The following is a 19764-nucleotide window of genomic DNA, read 5'->3' on the forward strand; positions in this document are numbered from 1 at the left end:
GCTTAAAATCCTTCCGCGCTGACTATATAACTTATTGTCTACACTGGGATATTTTTGAAGTGCTAAAACGTACTGTTAAAATGTTAATCAGAAGGGGTGCTGGGATAAAAGGCACAAAGCAGGATGATCACAGGAAAACTGGACTCTCTGTCATTGCCACACTCCGTGGCTTTGCTTCTGGGCTTTCGTTACCATTCCCTCCACTTCCCATCAGCCTTTCTTCCTTAAGCTTTGATGCCTCCACGATGATTTTTTTTTCTTGATTTTCTTCTGCCCTCCAGCTGGCTGAAACATTGTCTTCCCCTATGTCTACATAGGCTTTGTTCCACATTTGACATGTACCTCATGGTATTCTATTAATTTGTTTACACGTTGCCTCCTCTTACAGACTAGACTTTTGAGAAAATGAGAGCAAAATCAAGCAATATGTTTTGTAAAAATTAATCCAGAAGCAACGTTTTTGAAAAATTGGATAAAGCATAAAGGATAGGGATAGAAGCAACTTAGGAAATTGTTCAACATATATTTTTTTATTTAATAGCAACCTTTAAAGCTAAAGAAGCCGAAAGGCTTCTTAACATTAAATCACCCTACTTCTTCCTCTTACACTCTCAACTGCAGTCTCAACCTAAACTCTTTTGACTGCAGTCAAAAGCTATTCAGAAAATTAGAATTTTAAAATGTAAAAACCTCAGCGTGGAGGGTTTCTGTTTTTTACTATCTAAGCAGACATGCCAAAATTTGTTGAGAATTGGGTTGACAAACCACCTGCAATGTTCCCACTGAACTATATTTAATATCCTATCATACCCATTGCAACTGACATATATGAACACAGTGGGCTCACAAACACATTATCTGATACAAAACTCTATAATTTATTATATTGTGTCATAAATTAGTTTTTCTGTTTAAGAAAATATATTTTAATTCAAAAAGTTTTCTGTTTGGAAGACATATATAAAACAAAGGCTTTCAAGGCACTGGACACCAGGCAACCAATGACTCCTGGGAAATGGAAAACTAACGAGGCAAGCTGTAGTACTGCTTGAACTTACTGCATTAAGGGTTTCCAGGCTATGGTACAGGGAGAGGAAATCCTGGTGAAACCCAGTGGACAGCCAGGACTGAGAGCCTGGGGAGAACAAGCTGACTACAGTTTCTAGGACAGAGAACCGGAGAGGAGACTGCCACACAGAGAGTATCCTGAGACTGCAGAGGTCCTCCTGGAGTAGTCAGCAGAGTCCTGAGTAGCACAAGCGAGAGAGGAAATAATCTGAGGCTGAGGAAAGAACCATCTGAAAGGAGTACAGAGAAAAATAGCAGGTTCCTACACAAGGCCAGGAAGAGTAATTGTTCTCACAAGCCAGACTGGAAAACATACTTAACATGGCATTGTATAGAGCACTCAAAAGAATCTTGCATCAGTAGTGGGCAATCATTAGCCATGGACTAAATGATGCTCTTTCTCATCTAACAAGTTGTGAAAACAAGACTCAAAAGCATCAAACTATTTCCAAGTAACTCAACTGCATCCAAGAACAAAGCACAAAATGATTTTAGAAATACAAAAAGGCAAAACTCTGCCTGGCATCCAACCAAAGATCGCCAGACAGGTGAAGAAACAGGAAAATGAAACCCATAGTGAGGAGAACAATCAATCAAAACCAACCCAGAACTGACACAGATGTTGGAATTATTAGACAAGGATATTAAACAGTTACTATAATCTATATGTCCAGAAAGTTAACCATAGACACAGAAGATACCCAAAAGATCCAAATCAAGTTTCTATAAATGAAAACCATATGAGATGAAAATATACACTGAGGCTCTCGTGCCTCCCAAGAAGAGAGGACCACTTGAGGCCAGGAGTTCAAGACCTGCCTGGGCAACACAATGAGACACTATCTCCACAAAAAATTTAAAAATTAGCTGGGTGTGGTGGTGCACACCTGTAGTACTAGCTACTCAGGAGGCTGAGGCAGGAGGATCACTTGAGCCTAGGAGTTTGAGGTTACAGTGAGCTATGATAATACTACTGCACTCCAGTCTGGGCTATGAAGTGAGACCCTATTTCTAAAAAAACACAAAGAAAAAAAATACAAGAAAATATACATGGAATGCAATTAATGGCAGAATAAAGAAAAGACTAGTGAATTTGAAGACATAACAGTAGAAACTACAGAAAATAAAACATGAAACACAGAGAGAAAACATAGCACCCCCCCAAAAGTATCAGTGAACTGTGGAATGATTTCATGTGTGATGAACTGTACACGAAACTGGAGTCCCTAGAAGAGAAGGGAGAGGTAGAAAATATATCTGAAAAAATAACGAAAGAAAAAGAACCTTGAAATTTGATGAAAAGCATAAATCTACAGATGCAGAAACTCAACGAATTCTAAGCACAAGAAACAAGAAAGGTGCGCAAGGACAAAATATAATCAAATTGCTCAAAACCAGGGATAAAAGGAAAATACTGAAAACAGAGAGAAATTAAATGAATATAAGGATTACAACACAGTCCTTGATGGAAACAATGCAAGTGAGAAGACAGTATAGCAACATCTTTAAAACATGGAAAGAATATACATAATCCCATGTATCTATATCCAGCAAAAATATCTGTCAAAAACTAAGGCAAAATACAGATGTTTTCAGACAAGCAAAAGCTGAAAAAATTCATAACCAGCAGATCTGCACTATAGGAAATGTTAAAGGAAGTCCTTAAAATAGAAGGAAAATGATAATAGATGGAAATATAAATATACTCAAAGGAATAAAGAAAACTGGAAATGGTAACTACAGAGGGAAATGTATTAAAATATTTTTATAATTTAAATGTGTTCGAAATATAATTTATTGTTTAAGCAAAAATAATAACAATTTACTTGGAGTTGATAACATACACAAGTAAAATGTTTGGCAACAATAGGATAAAGGTGGCTTGGAGGGTAGAAATGGAAGCACACTACTGCAAAGTTCTTATATTAGACATGAAGTGGTAACATATTACTTGAAGTAAGCTAAAGAAATCTACTGTGAACCCTAAAAAATAATAAAACAAGGAATTACAGCTAATAGGATAACAAATGAGATAAAACGGTATAATGAAACAACTTAATATGAAAGAAGGAAGAAAAAGAGGAAAGGGCAACAAAGAAAAGATAGGATGAATAGAAAACAATTAACGCAATAGATAATCCTAAATGTATAGTAATCATATTCAATATAAACACTCTGAAATTCCACTTAAAAGAGAGAAATGGTCAGATCACATAAACAATCAAAACCTAACTATATGCTTCTCATAAGAAACATACTTTAAATATAAAAAATAAATTAAAATAAAATGATATAAATACATATTACATGATGACATTATCAAAAGAAAGCTTGTCTGGCTATATTAATATCAAAGTAGATCTCAGTACAGCCAGGGATAAAGATTATATCATAATGTTAAAGGGCCAGTCAATTGATTTTTATGTCAACGACATGAAAATCTGCATGCTTACATGCCTAATAACAGAGCTTCAAAATACAGGCAGTAAGAACTGATACAACTGCAAAGAGAAACAGACAACCCTATAATTATAGTCAGAGCGCTTCATATTTCTTCCTTACTAAATAATAGAATAAGTAGTAAGAAATTATCCAGAGTGTAGCCTTGAACAACACTATGACACAATGGTCTATGTAGAAAATTTATGGAATCCACAAAAACCTACCAAAATTAATAGGCTAGTTTCAGAAAGTTGTAGGATATAAGATAAATAAAAGATCAATTATATACCTATATGCCACCAACTGATAAGTAAAAATTGAAATTAAAAAGCAAATGTCATATATAATAGTATCAAAAATATGAAATATTTAGGGGCAGATCTGACAAAAGATGTTCAAGTCCTGGATACTAAAAATTGCAAAACACTGAAGAGAGAAATTAAAGAGATCTAAATAAGTAGAGAGATATACCATGGTTCATGGTATGGATGAATCAATATTTTTGAGATGTGGATTCTTCCCAAATTCATGTGTAGATTCAATGAAATCACAATAAAAATTCCAGTAGACTTTTTTTTTTTGCAAAAATTGACAAGTTAATCTAAAATTCACACAGAAAGGCAAAGGTGTTAAAATAACCAAAACAACTTTGAAAAACAAGAATAAAGTTGAAAGACTAACACTACCTGATGGACTATCTTATACAGCTACAGTGACCAAGACAGTCTGATATTGGTGCAAAGACTTACAGGAACAAAATATAGAATCCAGAAATAGAACACACATAAACCAACAACTGATTTTCAACGAAGATGCAAAGGCAATTCGATGGAGAAAGAATAATATTTCAACAAATGGGGCTAAAATAACTGGATACCCATGTGCAAAAGTTGAACTTCCATCCATACTTCAAAATGGATCTTAAACCCAAATGCAACATCTAAAACTGCAAAACATTTTGAAGAAAATATAGGAGAAAAAAAACCTTTGTGACTTTGGATTACACAAAGATTTCTTAACCACGATACCAAAAACATGATGCATAATGAAAAAAGTAGATAAACTGGCTTTAAAAACTAACAGTGTATCTTTTTAAAACATTAAGATAATGTAAAGACAAGCCTCATACTGTGAGAAAATATTTATAAAGTATACAAAAGACTTGTATATAGAATTTTCAAAAATCAACAATAAGAAAAAAACACCTAATAAAAAGGGCCATAGTTGTAGACATGTCACCAAAGATATATGGGTGGAAAATAAGTGCATGAAAAGATGCTCCACATAGTTAGTCATAAAGCCAATGCACACTAAAACCACAATGAGATACCACTACATACCTATTAGAATGTTTAGATTTAAAAAGACTAAATGTTGGCGAGGATACAGAGAAACAAGAACTTTCCTACATTGCTAGTGGAAATCTAAAATTATATAAGCATTTTGGAGGTATAACTTTCAAAACTTGAAAGTTAAACTTTCAAAAGTTTAACATATTCGTACCATTTGATCCAAACATTCCACTCCTAGGTATTTTCACCAGAGAAAAGAAAGCACAAAAACTTTTTGTGTATTATAAACATATGCACAAATGTTTATAATAGCTTTATGTGCAATAGCCCCCAGATGGAAACAACTCAAATGTCTTTGACAGGTAAATGGATAAAAAAAATTTGGTATATCCATATGATGGAATTATTGCTCAGCAGTAAAAAAAATGAACCATTGATATACGCAACAACATGGATGAATCCCAAAATAATTATGGAGGGAAAGAAACTAAACAAGAAAGAGTACATACTATGTGATTCCATATGTTAATAGATAAAACTCTAGAAAGATGCAAACTCATCAACAGTAAGATAAAGCAGAACAGTGGTGGCCTAGGTATGCATGGGGCATGCAGGGAAGGGCAAGAGGGATGAATTACAAGGCGGTCTGAGAAAAAATTTGGGAATGATAGGTACATTTATCATCTTGATGTGGTGATGTTTTCATGGATTTATACCAATGTGAGAACTTATAAACTTGTCATTCTAAGTACATGCAGTTTACTGTATGTTAAATATACCTCAATAAAGAAATATAAAAATCAACCAGGTGTGGTGGCTCACATCTGTAATCTCAGCACTTTGGGAGGCCAATGCAGGAGGATTACTTGAGACTATGAGTTTGAGACCGGCCTAGGCAACATAGCAGGTGCCATCTCTACAAAAAATTAAAAAATTAGCTGGAGGTGGTACACGTATAGTCCTAGCTACTTAAGAGGCTGAGGTGGGAGGACTGTTTCAGTCCATGAGTTTGAGGTTGCTGTAAACTGTAATTGTGCCACTGCACTCCAGCCTGAGTGACAGAGGGAGATCCTGTCTTACAAAAAAAAAGAAAATGAAGAAATGCAAAAATAGTATTTCCTTCTTATTCTAATGCAATTTAACCTTCATGCATGAAGAGCTTTCTGTAAGCTCCCAACAGCTAAGTAATTCTGAGAAATTTCAAAGTACATTAACTTCAATTTCTTCTTGTAATTTTACAGGTTAACTTCTTCTCTAACCTTCACCCAAATGTGCTACAAGGTATATTCTCATGTTTTCTCTAACCTGGTATAGATTTTGGAGACTGGATATTTACAAGAGTCAAGAAAGTGAGGCCCGTAGCACTGCTAATTGGAAAGGCAGGGGTGGACTTCTAAGCAAGGTAGACCCGGACCAAGCAGGAGACTGTCATATGTATACACCTCTCCACTTTGCAGGGAGTGGCACGTTCCTACCACTGCGAAGGCACAGAACCTGTACCTCCCATGTCCTCCAGGAGACCTGGATGAAGGAGGTTGCTCCACAAAAAGTCTTCACCAACTATCTCACCAGCTTACATCTACTTTCAGGCCCTCTCATTCATACTCATCTCCCTGAATTCTAGCTTTATCTCTGAGCAGAAAAGTAGAAATTGTGAGCACAAATGCTACTGCATGAGTACTTATACATAATGGTATGTAGGGGTCTGTATATTACTTCAAGTCATTAATTAGCCGAGTTCCTTTATTTTCTGTTAGTCAATCCTTTTGTGACTCTTCCCATAACTGCCTCCCACAGAACTATTTCCTTTGTTAAATACATACATATGCAGGTTTTTACATGTATATTATGAATCAATTATCATATAATTACATAATTACTGTAATCGGATTTAACTGCATAATTAGAATGTGTAATTACATAATTAAAACATGTAATTACCAAGTTTAAAAAGTTATGGAAATTATTTTTTAAATGAATAATGCATGTATGAGTAGGCAACTTTTGAGGCTCACTACTTAGGTCTTCAAATCATTTTAACTGCAAATGCAATTTTAAATCCAGTAAACCAGCTAGTTCACATGATGTAGTGAATATCTGTAAGAAATTTAATTGATCTTTATTTTATGAAAATATTAAAAACTTTCAAAGACAGCCTCTGGGTGCAGGAAAAGGAGACAAAAGGCAGCTCTCATCAAGTGTTCATGAGATCTGACTGTGTTACTAACCTGCTCCCATTTCTGTTAAGTTTCCTTAGTGTAATGCACTGCGAGTGATGAGCAGTGATGATGGGCATGAAGGTCATTACCAGCTGATGTTTTGGCGAATCCAGGAAATGATGTATCTGATTCTGCCCCCCTAAAAAATCTATGCTTGGTTTCAAAGGCACAATGTTACTTTTATAAATAAACGTTGACTACATACCTTCTTCAATAATAAGAAAAATCCACCTCTATTCATTTAATTTCAATTCAAAGAAGATAATTCTGTTATAAATGAGAAGTGTATTGTATCGGCAGCACTATAATGACAATTCACCTGTGCTTGATGGTGGAGATAAAAGACAGGAATCAGATGTGCTCTCTGGCCTTGTGTTGTTTTTACGCAGACACAGGAGCCAATGAATAAAACAAAAAGAGAATATGGGCAGTACTGGCTTTGAGAACTTTTGTTTTTTTAAATCTAATAAATCATTATAATTTGGTGCCTGAGGAAATAATTCTAATCGTGTAAACTAGCAATCAATTATTGATTTTTCTGACCACAATCAACACAGCAGTTGATTATGCTCTGTGTAGGGAAACCCTGCTCCTCTTCGGGACTGCCCATAATGCTTTGTACATACTTAATAATATAGCGCTTATCCCATTATCTCGTAATTATGTATATGTCTGCTGCTTCTTTAAAATATGAGCTCCAGGAGGGCAATTGTTCGGCACAGGAAATGTTTTCTCACCTGTGCTGAACGCCTGCAGGACACACACGCACACACACACACACACACACACACACACACACACACACACACACAAGATGAAGGAACATTTGCCTGCCCTTCTCATGGAACAGAATATATTTGTCTCTTGACAACAAACGTAACCAGCACATCTTTCAAAACCCAACAGGTTTAAATTGCAAATATTTATAAAGATCATTCGCAAATCACAATTTGTTCTTGACAAAATAAGAAACACACACACAAAATAAAAGACTATGCCTCACAGAGATGGCAGAAAAAAACCAGCAGAATAGTTATAGTAGACCACAGGCTAAACCTTCAAGTCATGCGCTGCATTGGCCGTGATAAATAAGGTCTGCATCTGTCAGATCTGATCAGCTTGGTTTCTAGGGTAGCCTAGTTTCAGCAGACTGCAACAGCACTAATCATTTTGTGAATTCATCTGCAGTAGGTTAATGTTCAATTCATTAATTAATTACTCCCATCAACATTTATTGAGCTTCTGTCTACTATATGTGAAGTAGCGTGTTGAGCACAGAAGATACAGCAAACACAGAGCAGGAAATAGCTACTATGCTCGTGGAGTTCATATTCCAGGAAGGAGGCAGACACATAGGCAAGCATAACAGTGCACACGCCCCCACTCTGTGATGGGTGACCCCAGAAGTGTGGAGGAGACATTGGACCACTGGAAAAATCCAACACATCGCATTGATTTTGAGGGGGAAATCCCAGTTGACTTCACATGATAGAGCAAGTAACTTGAACAACCCCAATGTCCCAGAACCTGGAGTAGCAGACCTCCTAGTCTCAGCAGTCCCATCCCCTCTACATATAACTGTCTCTACCACCCTTAGTAACATAAAAACTCACCGGCATTATTCTTAATACATCTTTGTTGGGAAACCAGTTGGCAGGCTGAAGGCCAGCACACTGCCTGGCAAATAAGCACATCATGTTGAAAGCTGAATGCTTACATGAATGCTACTTAGAATCCATGGTATAATACATTTGAATAATTTGGGGTTTTCCCCAATAAAATGTCATCATTTCTGAAGAAAGAGATACACTCTGGAATGTATTAGTACATAGAAACTTCTTGGTTTATCATGTAGTTGATCATGACCTGAGGAGTTTATCAAAGTCATATTTAAGGGCTCAAAGCTAGGCTGGGGCTTTTGGAGAACTGTGAAGCCTGGCTTGTGTCATGGCCTAACCCCGAAATGTTAGCTGCTTTGCTTGTGTGATATTACCGGCACCACCAGGCCTATTCTTTGCATCTGTCAACAAATTCTGAAAGACGGCTGCTGTTAACATGTGCATGGATTGAACTTGTCACCCATGAATGCAAACTTTGGTTCTTTGGATTAGCTGGTTGTCATCTCACAAATGAGGAAGCAAGACCTTGGGTGGAAGGGGATGGAGCATAGGACAGGTAAGAGAAAATGGCACGATGTATGGGCTGCTAGGTGGTCTGTTGGTTCTCAAAGTCTGAATCTCAGATTTGGGATGGGCTCTGGGATAACCATATACCTAATGCATGAATTCCTACTAACACAACCAGTTTATGCTCCTCCTAGGACAGAGAACTATTGATATCCCCGAAGAGACCATTCAGTTTTCTGCTATCTCAGCTGGTAGAAAGGTCTTCCTGATACTGAGCCCCAAACTGCAAATTATACTCCTTGCTCCTGGTTTTTCACTCTGAGGCTAAAGAACCAATCTAATCATCTGATGCTGTGGTGTAAGTCCTGAAATGAAGAGTCAATATTATGTGCTGTCTTGACGTCTGGACATACCAGGAGGGCCTCAAATGGCCTAACCACAAGTTCCCCTCCCCCAGTGTCCCCATGGGTAAGGTCCCCAGCCAAACACCCTCTTTATCAAGGAGGCCAGGCACAGTTCCTGCTCATCCCTGAGTGGTGTGTTAGCCCCCTGCCAGCCTGTAGAATTTTTCAAATGAGCCAGTCACATTTTCCTGCAGGAACCAGGGGTCACCCCATCCTCTTGTTACTACAAAGCCTGTCTCCCACAGCCCCTGCTCCCAAGTGCAGCCCCTGTGTGGCCCTGAATCCTCCTCTCCCAGGCTGTGAGTATATGTGACTAATCAGCTGCTGTCAATCTCATCTGTCCAGTGTCAGGTGTCCTGTGTTCAGCCATCCGCATCACCGCAGGGTGGGAATCCCTCCCTCACCAACTGGGTGAAGAGGAGGCAACCAGAGCAGCTGCATGTTAGTAGGAGGCCTTAGGAATCTTGGGAGAGTGGGTGAAAGAGGGGCCAGAAGAACTCTGTTTCATGAGAATTTAAAATTCACATTTTCTCACTCTTTCCACCTCCTCTACGCGCCACTCCTGAGTTTTCTTACACAGCCATGGGTAAAGCCATTGCAGGAAACAAGAACATGAGAACAGAGGCAGAAACTAGAGTCACACTTCAGGAAAATGTAAACAAAGAAATATTCTGGGGTCTCAGGACCATCAGTGACAGGAAGCTTATTCTAGGAATCACATGCAATTATTCATTTGATTCCCCAGCAGACACTGTCCACAACTTACTCTAGTTCTTTGGACTGCACATCCCAGGGTACCGGAACTCTACCTGTCTCTGTATGAAAACAAAGAGTGATGAACAAGAAAACTAATGATTAGTACTAATGCATGTGATCTAGTTACAGACACAAGCCTGCCCACCCCCGCCTTTGAGCTAATGTATGAACCTCAATCAATACACTCAGGAAAGACCTCAGAATCAATAAACAAGGCTAATTTAACAGAATTAAGAAATGGCTTTACCAAAAAAAAAAAAAAAAAAAAACACCAAGAAAGTAGACACAATTGCAGTAACTACATTCTTATATGTTGCCTAGCGACAAGATATAAAAAAGATATAAAAATGATGTACAATGTCAGTAACTTATTTTCACATAAGGAAACAACCCCCTGCCTTGGCAATGCTATAATGTACTTTTCCCCAACTAGAACTCCGTAGAGACTACTAACGCTACCATTTTCCATAACACACTCTGGTTAAACAATCATGTGTTTTTGTTAGTGCATTAAAACACTGAATTTACTTAATGACTACTGAGTGATGCAGAAGCTATAGAAAAGGGGGGAGTTTTTCTGTTTCTTTTTTAAGCGCACAGCTTCATTCCCTGGGCAGGAGAATTCAACAGATAGCAAAGGCTATGAATCAAAGCATTGGAATCCACGAGTAAAAGGTGAGAGAAGGGAGGAAGCCGTGCTCTTACCTGTGTTTTAAAGGGAAAGCAGAGAATGGAAGTCGAAGTGCAGTGTTCATGTTTCTTGATGACTTTTAAAATTTTTCTTTAGACTATGAAAGAAGTTTCTGGAAAGCAGAAAGCCTTTGAGGTTCCAAGACATATCCTTGGACAGGGGAGTGAAGAAGGTTCAGTAGAAAAGGAAAGTGACAGCGGAAAGCTTTAGCTGAGAAGAAAAGAATAAGGAGCAGCTACAAAAGCACCAAGCTCGCAGTGGCCAGGGGCAAGCCCTCCAAGCAGGGGTGTCTAGTCTCACGCAGCCTGCATCTGGCCTGGGGGAAGGGGTGCGCGTTTGCACCGTGCTGGGGGCCTTACATATCTTATCTCATTTCATCCTCCTACAACTTTAAGCCCATTAAACAGAAGCAGAAAATAGGCTCATTGAGATTAGCTGGTTTAGCCAGTATCTCTCAGCTAGTAAGCTGTAAAGCTGGAATTCAACACCCAGCTGTCTGCAGAGCCACTGCACACCTTTGCCTCAGCTGGCTGTGACTGATTTCCAGCTGCGGGGGATGTTCTGGTTTGCTGCCATTTAGTGTCCAATGATCACAAGTAAGGAGGAAACCTATTTCCTCAAATGAAGCAAGCAAACAAAAATATAAAATAAGAAAACACTTTCCTCATAAGCCTCACATCACACTGCACTGTATTTATGTGCACATTTGTTAACTTGCAATGCTTCAATGAGTTTTTGCAAGTTTCTTACTCACCATTATGTGGGATCATTAACTCCTTTACTATAGAACCCTGTATTATATTTTTAACAAACTATTTTCTGCGGCATTTTACTCAGGAGACCTCCAGTAAGTATTGGTGGACAATTTGTGGGTTAGACAAAGGTCACCTGGTTTTTTGAAATCTTAAGGGGAATGGATCTGTCTTAATGTTAGTGCTATCTTCAACACCTGTGTTGGAATATAGTAAGTGCTCAATAAATAGCAAATTTATGTACCGAGAAATTTCAAGATCTTTTTAATACACTGATTGACCAGTGATTTTTACTCAGGGCTTCTGGGGCTTGAATCAATACTGGTACCTATAAAACAGCCTCACTGAGATGAGCAAAAAGACAGATCCACTATCACTGGATGCTAATCTGAAGTGGAATGTTGTGGTTTAGTGGGAAAGGTGGGCAATTGGAGGCAAAGACAGTGTAATGGCAGCTCAGCATCCTCCTGGTTGCTATGCAACACTAGAGAAATCCCTCATCTTACCCAGACTCTCTAACCTCGCCACACCTGTTCCCTCATCTAAGGAAATAATTACAACACTTACACTGTCAGGCAGCCAACAAGTATTTATGGAATACCCACAGGGCACAAGGCAATAAACTTATTGCTTATTTAAGCCAGAAAATAAAGCTAAAGCAAAGCAGAGGATTAGTACAAATATCTGGACAAATCATGCACCAGTAGAAGTATCAGGTTCTTAAATCTTCCACGTAATTGTGGTCATGCATTAGTCTCGATTTCAAGGTATTTTTAAAGTAGTATCTGAAAAATCTATCCACTTTAGGCTGAATGTGTGCGTGTACGCTGGCTTTCTGCCTCTGTTGTTACAAATCACCTCAAACTTAGTGGCTTAAAACAACACAAATTTATGATCTAAGATTGGCAGCTTAGAAGTTCAAAATGCATGAAAATCAAGGTGGTGGCGGCAGGGCCACGTTCTGTTCTGGATATTCTAGGGGAAAATCTGTCCCTTGCTCCTTGCAACTTCTAGGGGCCGCCCACATTCCTTGGCTGTGGCTCCTTCCTCCATCTTCAAAGCCAGCGACACCTGACAAGGCTTTCTCATGCTCCCTTCTCTCTGATTCCCTTTCTTCTGCCTCTCTCTCCCACTTCTGAGGACATCTGCAGTTACACTGTGTCCACTCAAATGATCCAGGATAATCTCCCCATCTCAAGGTGAGCTGACCAGCAACCTTAATTTCCTCTTGTTAGGTTGCCTAATATATTCACATGTTCTGGGGATTAGGACGTGGGGGGCATTATTCTGCCTACTGCAGTGTGTGTCTGTCTGTAGTTACTGAAAGCAGTGATGGGTTATGAATTCTCTAGGTACAGCCCAGGGACCTATGTATAACTGTCCATTGCCTTGAGAAACTTATGTTCTAAGGAAGGTGATAATATGTAAAATATTTAACTACAACCAAAACAACCCTGAAGTACGCAAAGCACTCAGACATCCATCTTTCTTGCCAGAACCGCTTAATTACTTTGCAAGACAGGTAAGGAAAGTATTATTCTCCCTGATTTACAGATGAGTAAACTGAGGCACAGAGGGATTCTTCTTAAGGCCACGAAAACAGCAGGTTCAAACCAAAGTATGTAGACTTCTGGCCAGTGTCTTTCTACTCCTCACTCTGCAAAAACCTTACAGTATGTGTCATATAAACATACACTGCCAAAAGAAGAGGAGATCCTGTTTCTATTTTATGAAAGGAAAACAGATGTGAGGTTGTTGAGAAACGTAACAAAGCGCACAAAGTATGCCTCTCCCAGAGCTGAGGCACCAGACCCTCCCTCCATCAATTCAGTCTCATCCCTGGTCCACGCTTGGACAGGGACAGACGAAATAACGATGGGACGGGGAGAATCATTTCTTCAGGCAGAGTCCCTGTGTGGCTGAGGAGCAACATGGCAACGTGGGCACTACACTCACACAGTTAAAAGAAATCACTTGTGTTATGCCTTCATTTTCTTTGATTGATAAAAGATTGCAGCTGCAGATGCCTTGGCCTTGTGTGCACGTGGGTAACTATGTACATAAACGCAGACAACCAGGGAAGTTGAGGAGTTTTGTTAAAATATCTCACTCCCACTTGCTAATGGGCATTGTTTTACTCTCTACAAAGCTGCATCATTTCAGCAGAGAATCCAAGATCAGAAATGTGCTCGTTCTAACCATGATTTCACAGATTTGTCCTGATGTCTTACCTTAAAGGGGAAAGGCAGTGATTCTTGTGGCCAACGCAAGGAGAAGCCCCGATAATGGGTGGAATGTGGCCGATCCTGATGACAAGGATCCTGAGGCAAGACGTCTACAGCCCTCCGGCAGGTGAATCAGACCCTGCCTCTCTCCCACTCTCTCCACTTTTTCCTCTGCTTTCTAGAAGTGGTCAGCTACCCACAGTGGCCTCTGCAAGTTAAGGTATTACTTCTGCAGTAAGGTTACTGTTTTCCTTCCAACAACCTCGGAAGAAACCTCTGAAGGTGAAACGCGAACAGAAGGTGAGAAGTCACAAGTGTCTGCTGGTGATGCCCGACAAAGGCACACGGGACACACTTGCTGAGCAGTGTCCCGTCACAGCATCCTCGGGGAGTAAGACCTTCCGAACCCAGAATATCCCAAATCTCACCATATGCCACATCATACGTGACTCTGATGGTTAAGTTGGCAAAAGGTAAGAAAAAAAGATAGTCATTGGCATAATAGAGGAAAATACATAAATGTAAATGCATAAAGGGAAGTCGAGTGTGACTCCCTTTCTTAATTGCCTCACACAATTCCCACTAGATGCATAAATTGCAGTTCCTATTAACAGCACTATGAATAATAATCAGTTTACTTTCTGACTTGTATCTAAATATACTTTCTATATGATTTCATCTTTTATTCAGCTGTTTAAAAGCAGAACATCTAATTACAGTTCCTATTAGTCAACATTAATTTTTTTTTCCTTTTTGCCATGGAGCATGTGTGATGACTGATTTTCTAAAAACAGAATTCTTTAGCATATGGAACAAATCGTGTTATTATTAATGCATTCCCAGATGACTCTGCATTTCAATTCTCTTAATTATTTAGTCATTGCTGATTATGTCTTTTTACAATTCATTATCTCATTTCTTGCAATGCAGGCATTTTATTCATTAAGTGTCAAAATGAAGGGCTTGACCTCCAGAAAAAAATAAAAAGGTAATCAGAAAATACTGACATATTTCTGTAAGTCTGTGTTTCCCTTCTTGAACATTTTCACATTATATGGTAACATGCTCTAAACAACAAGTTGTTCAAGGACATCGTTAGGTACCCGTGACAGTGCTGTGGGCAGAGGCTGGAAGGGTGCCTAGTAGTGGGGGCTGCGGAGCTGCTCACACGAGGCATCTCTGAAGATTACACTGCACCAGTTCCAGCTACAGCTCAGTCACGCCGACGTGCTCTCATTTTAAACAAAAATACCACTTGTGTAGTAGACTGTTGTACCAGTTTTATTCAAAAGCTAAAATGATGTTTCAAAAATAGCTCCTTAAGTAGTACTGGGAAACCTAGGATAAGAAACATTTACTAAATTAAAAGAGAACTAGCTCTTAATAAGAATTCATTTTGTCCTCAGGCTGATCCTCCTACTGAAGTTATAAAACCTGACCTGAACTATTTAATAAGGCCCGCGTGCCACGATCTTCATGCAGATGTGGGCTCATTATTTCAGTGAGGTCTGTGCACCTTGTCTGAGACCAAATTCATTATAAAAATAAGGCCAGGGGAAAATGTAAAAGGATCAAGAAGGCTGAGAATGTGAGGAAATTAAAGGGGAACAAACACACCTAGCTAGCACCTCTTTTCTATCCAAGATGTCACCTTCAAATACGGGAAATCTTGGAAAGAATTTCTCCAGCTTCCTCAACAACCCCGCTACATTTGTAACCCAGATGGTGGGTGCTCCAGTATACACAGATCATAATCACATAGAACAGAATGGCAAACCTTCTACGATGTGGACCATCTAGCTAAACACATACCTGCTGATCATACTGAAGTTGAATATTACTGAGCAGGATGTTACAATGGAACGCTTTCTTTGTTTTTTTTTTTGACTAAGAACAAACAATAGATACCAAATAACCAAAGGGAGGAGTGTATGTAGGCAGGCAAAACTTGCAACAGAGGAATCCAGAAAGAGTGTTGTGACCTTTAGCTCAATACCCACCTGAAGGTCTGCAAGGGTTGAAGCTGCAAAGGCCCAGAAACAGAATTTCTTGGGACAAAGTTCCTGTAGCACCGGGACATTTTCCCTCCCCTATCTTAAGTGGGCAAGGAGACAAGAGGTATTTCTTCCTTACCTCAAGCCCAAGTGAAAGGGTTTCTATACACACAAACACAAAACAACAATGATGACAATTAGAGGACTTAATATATGCCCTGGGAGCTTAGGGATACCTAACGTAAGCCTGAACAAGTCTACAGGGGAGAGGCTACAGAGAGTGGCCTGCCACGTGGCACAGAAGCCTGTGCTGGGTGTGAACTGTGCTCACCTACAGAGAGACAAATACACCACTGGGTGCAGGAGCTGAGTTGGGGCAAGAATAGGGAAAGAAGAGAGGGCCACATGGAAGGCTGAAAGAGAGGTGTCACTCTCATTAAAGGAGCTACAGCTGGATGTTCACCGTGGGGAAAATCTCTTTGGACCCATGAATACATCCCACAAAGAAAAAGCAGCAGCATTAATGTCCACCAACCCCAAGGAGCACCAACGCCAGCTCACAACAGGAACAGCCAGGTAAGATTTTCCAGCCACTTGTTTATCATCTTGCTCTGGCTCCTGGAGGAGCCAGAGACTCCAGCTACAGAAAAGGAGAAATGCAAGGCAGCAAAATCCAGAGGGGCAGCCACGTCCCTCCTTCCCTCCTAGGATTACAGCCTGGAAGGAAGCCCAAGCTGGGGGAGAGAAAGCTTTACCTTTAGGTGAAGTTCAGAGCTTTGACCATGCCCTGTGATTTGGCATTTTAACTGCTGAAATCAGACTTTTTGTCACTAAGAGTGACTGGAGGACTTTTTCTTTATGTGAGAGTGTCTGAAAAAGCTATAGGAGCTACTTGAGATTTTATTCAGGGGCAGGGGAGGAAGGAGCCCATAAAAAGGGTCTGGAGAGACAACAAGAACAAATACGGGAAAAATGATCACGTCTGAGTGAGTCTTACTCCTTGCATGTAACAGTTGCATTTTTTATTATGGTAAAATATAATATACAAACTCTACCATTTTAACCATGCCTAGGTATACAGTGCAGTGATATGAAGTGTATTAACACTGTTGTGCAACCACCACCACCACAAATCCACAGAACTTTTTATATTCCCTAACTGAAACTCCATACCCATTACACAATATCCTCCCAGCATGTGGTGGAGAAGAAGCCTACAGGAGAACTCCAACCTCCCTGGGTCTGCAGCCCCCTCCTGTGAGCCCACATTTAGCTTTTAGCAATTCATTAAGTTTATACCTAAATCTTCTTACTGGCTCATATGGTCTTGGACAATGTCCCATGTAAGCAAATACTCAGGTCCTGATTCTTCCTGAAGGTGCCTGTCTCTCTTCGTATTTCAGGTTCATTGTTTGCCCTGTAATTTCAGTTCTCTCATGGGTTTCATAAAAGTAGTTAGTTTTCTGTTTCTCTGGCTTTTTTCCTATTGTAAGAGGGGAATCAGTGCTCAGTGCTCCTTCCAGCTCTCTGCCTTCTGAAATTGAAATGTAAAATGTTGCTGGGTTTTTTCTTTCTTTTTCTTCTTCTTCTTTTTTTAATGAGACAGGGTCTCACTACATTGCTGAGGCTGGCCTCGAGCTACTAGGCTAAAGTGATCTTCCCACCTTAGGCTCTTGAGTAGCTGGGACTACAGGTGCGTGCCTCCATGCCTGGATTGTTGCTGTTTTCAATAGCACTTTACCAAGTTGTGTGCAATCCTCTGAGCTAAACAATCAGCGTGGGTCAAGCACATGTTCCAGCTGCCATACTCAGAGAAGAAAAGCAGTTAGAAAACTTACTAAAATTTACAACGCTGAATGTGTGTGCCTAATTCTTTATTTTCAAGTACTCACAAGTGTCCTTATAAATGCCTAATTCACTCAAAAGTGACTTCCTATCAGAAGTAAACAAAAAGTCTGTAATTTTAGATGTCTTTGAGTTCTTACAAAGACGTGAATTTTCTATATGTAGAATTTCAGGTCTTATTCATTTCTGGGCCCTAGAAATCACTGGCTTTTTATAGTAATAACTCAAGGCATTGAATATGATTAAACAACTAATATGTCCAAATACAGATTTAGCATCCCAAATTTGAAAATCCAAAATGCTCCAAAATCCAAAACTTTTTGAGCACCAACATGATCCTTAAAGGAAATGCTCACTGTAGCATTTAGGGGTTTGGATTTAGGATGCTGAACCAGTATAATGTAAATATTCCAAAATCCAAAAAATTCTGAAATCTGAAAGACTTCTGGTCTCAAGCATTTCAGATAAGGAATACTCAACCTACCCTTAAAAGTGTAAAATGTGTCTTTAAATTCTGAGTCAGTTTTTTCATAAAGTTAGATTTTCAATGAATCATCCAAGTACTTATTGCGACTATTAGCTGGTGTTACAAAATCATACAGAAAGTAGGGAATCTCACTTTAACTGAAGTTAAATCTGTACATCAATAAAAAATCGACGATTGAAAACAGTCCGTGATACATGGTAAAGGAATGCCAGTTTCCTTTACTGTGCCTTTGTTTAAGAGTCTGTGTGATGGCTGGGGATTTTCTGAACCTACCTCTCTGAGAACTTCCACTACTTCAACTCATTATCCTTTCAAGCCCAAGTAGATTTCTGAGTTTTACATTTGTTTTCCCTCGTTGGTTAAGTCTTTATGTATAAAGGGACTTATACGTAAGCAAGCAGGGTTTTGTCATTTGCCAATTAGTGAGATAGGTGGTCCAAGTTATCGAGTTTATTTCCATGTGAAAATACTGCTATAAGTTAGAAGTTATGACAATTTCTCATTCTTTGAGAATTCTCAAAAGGAATCTTCAGAACCACAGCAGACTAGATGATATAAAAAAAACTCTGCCTAGGTAACCTAATTCATAATTAGAAATACTTAGTATAACCATATATGTACTTGTAAAAGCAATTTACAAGCATAAGTTGACATCAATGAAGATAAGTGACAATTAACTAAGAAGGCAAAGAAATTTAAGTAAGCACGTTGTATTTTAAGAGATAAAAAGCTATAAACCACCTATCAAGCAAATGTTCCACCAGGGGGTGTAGTCCGCATTTATTCCCTTTGCAGCCAATTTACTTAGCATGTGCACCTGAGTGACTGTACAAAAACTACATTTGTAGAATGATTTATGTCCTGCTGGCTTTCATTTTTCATTCCACAAAAGCTTTGTCTTTATATTTTATTGCCTGTCAATCAAATTCAAAGTGAATTCCAACACTTTTGTTTTTCAAATTAATGCCAAGTTGTAAAAAACTGTAAGCAAGTATCTAGATTCTTTAGGGAAGTTTGCTATTAATACTAGGTTAATCCTCTCCTATAGCCAAGAATCCTTTAGCAAAGCAATTGTTTCTTAGCAATGAATTAAGACAACCTCACAAATATTCTACAACTGGATTTTATAGATTGAGATTTCTTTAGGTAAACCTCATCTCTCTAATGAGTTTTAAAATACTCAATTACTTTAACAAGAACAGCAGCTAACAGTTATTAATCCCCAAATAAAAAGTTTATTTCAATCACAGCTTTACAAAATTGGTTTACTTCCAGAACCACATTTGATGAATGAAAACATTTTGTTAGGCATGTTGATTCACTAAGATGTGTGTATTCACAAATTTATCCAGAAATAGACGTAACAGCCATATGAAATAATGAATGAGAACAATAGCTTGCATAGCTTCTTTCCTTGAAAAATGTGCACTGTATTGAAATCAATATTGGCTCAATGTCATCCA

General features: G+C 38.9%; 1 protein-coding gene across 1 annotated transcript in view; it reads right to left on the bottom strand.

Moving 5' to 3' along the window:
- Positions 1–19764, bottom strand: part of AFF3 (ALF transcription elongation factor 3) — a 539111-nt gene that overhangs the window by 220855 nt on the left and 298492 nt on the right. The window lies entirely within an intron of this gene.

This window comes from Microcebus murinus, chromosome 3, assembly GCF_040939455.1.
Source record: "Microcebus murinus isolate Inina chromosome 3, M.murinus_Inina_mat1.0, whole genome shotgun sequence".
In the NCBI taxonomy this organism is placed as follows: domain Eukaryota; kingdom Metazoa; phylum Chordata; class Mammalia; order Primates; family Cheirogaleidae; genus Microcebus; species Microcebus murinus.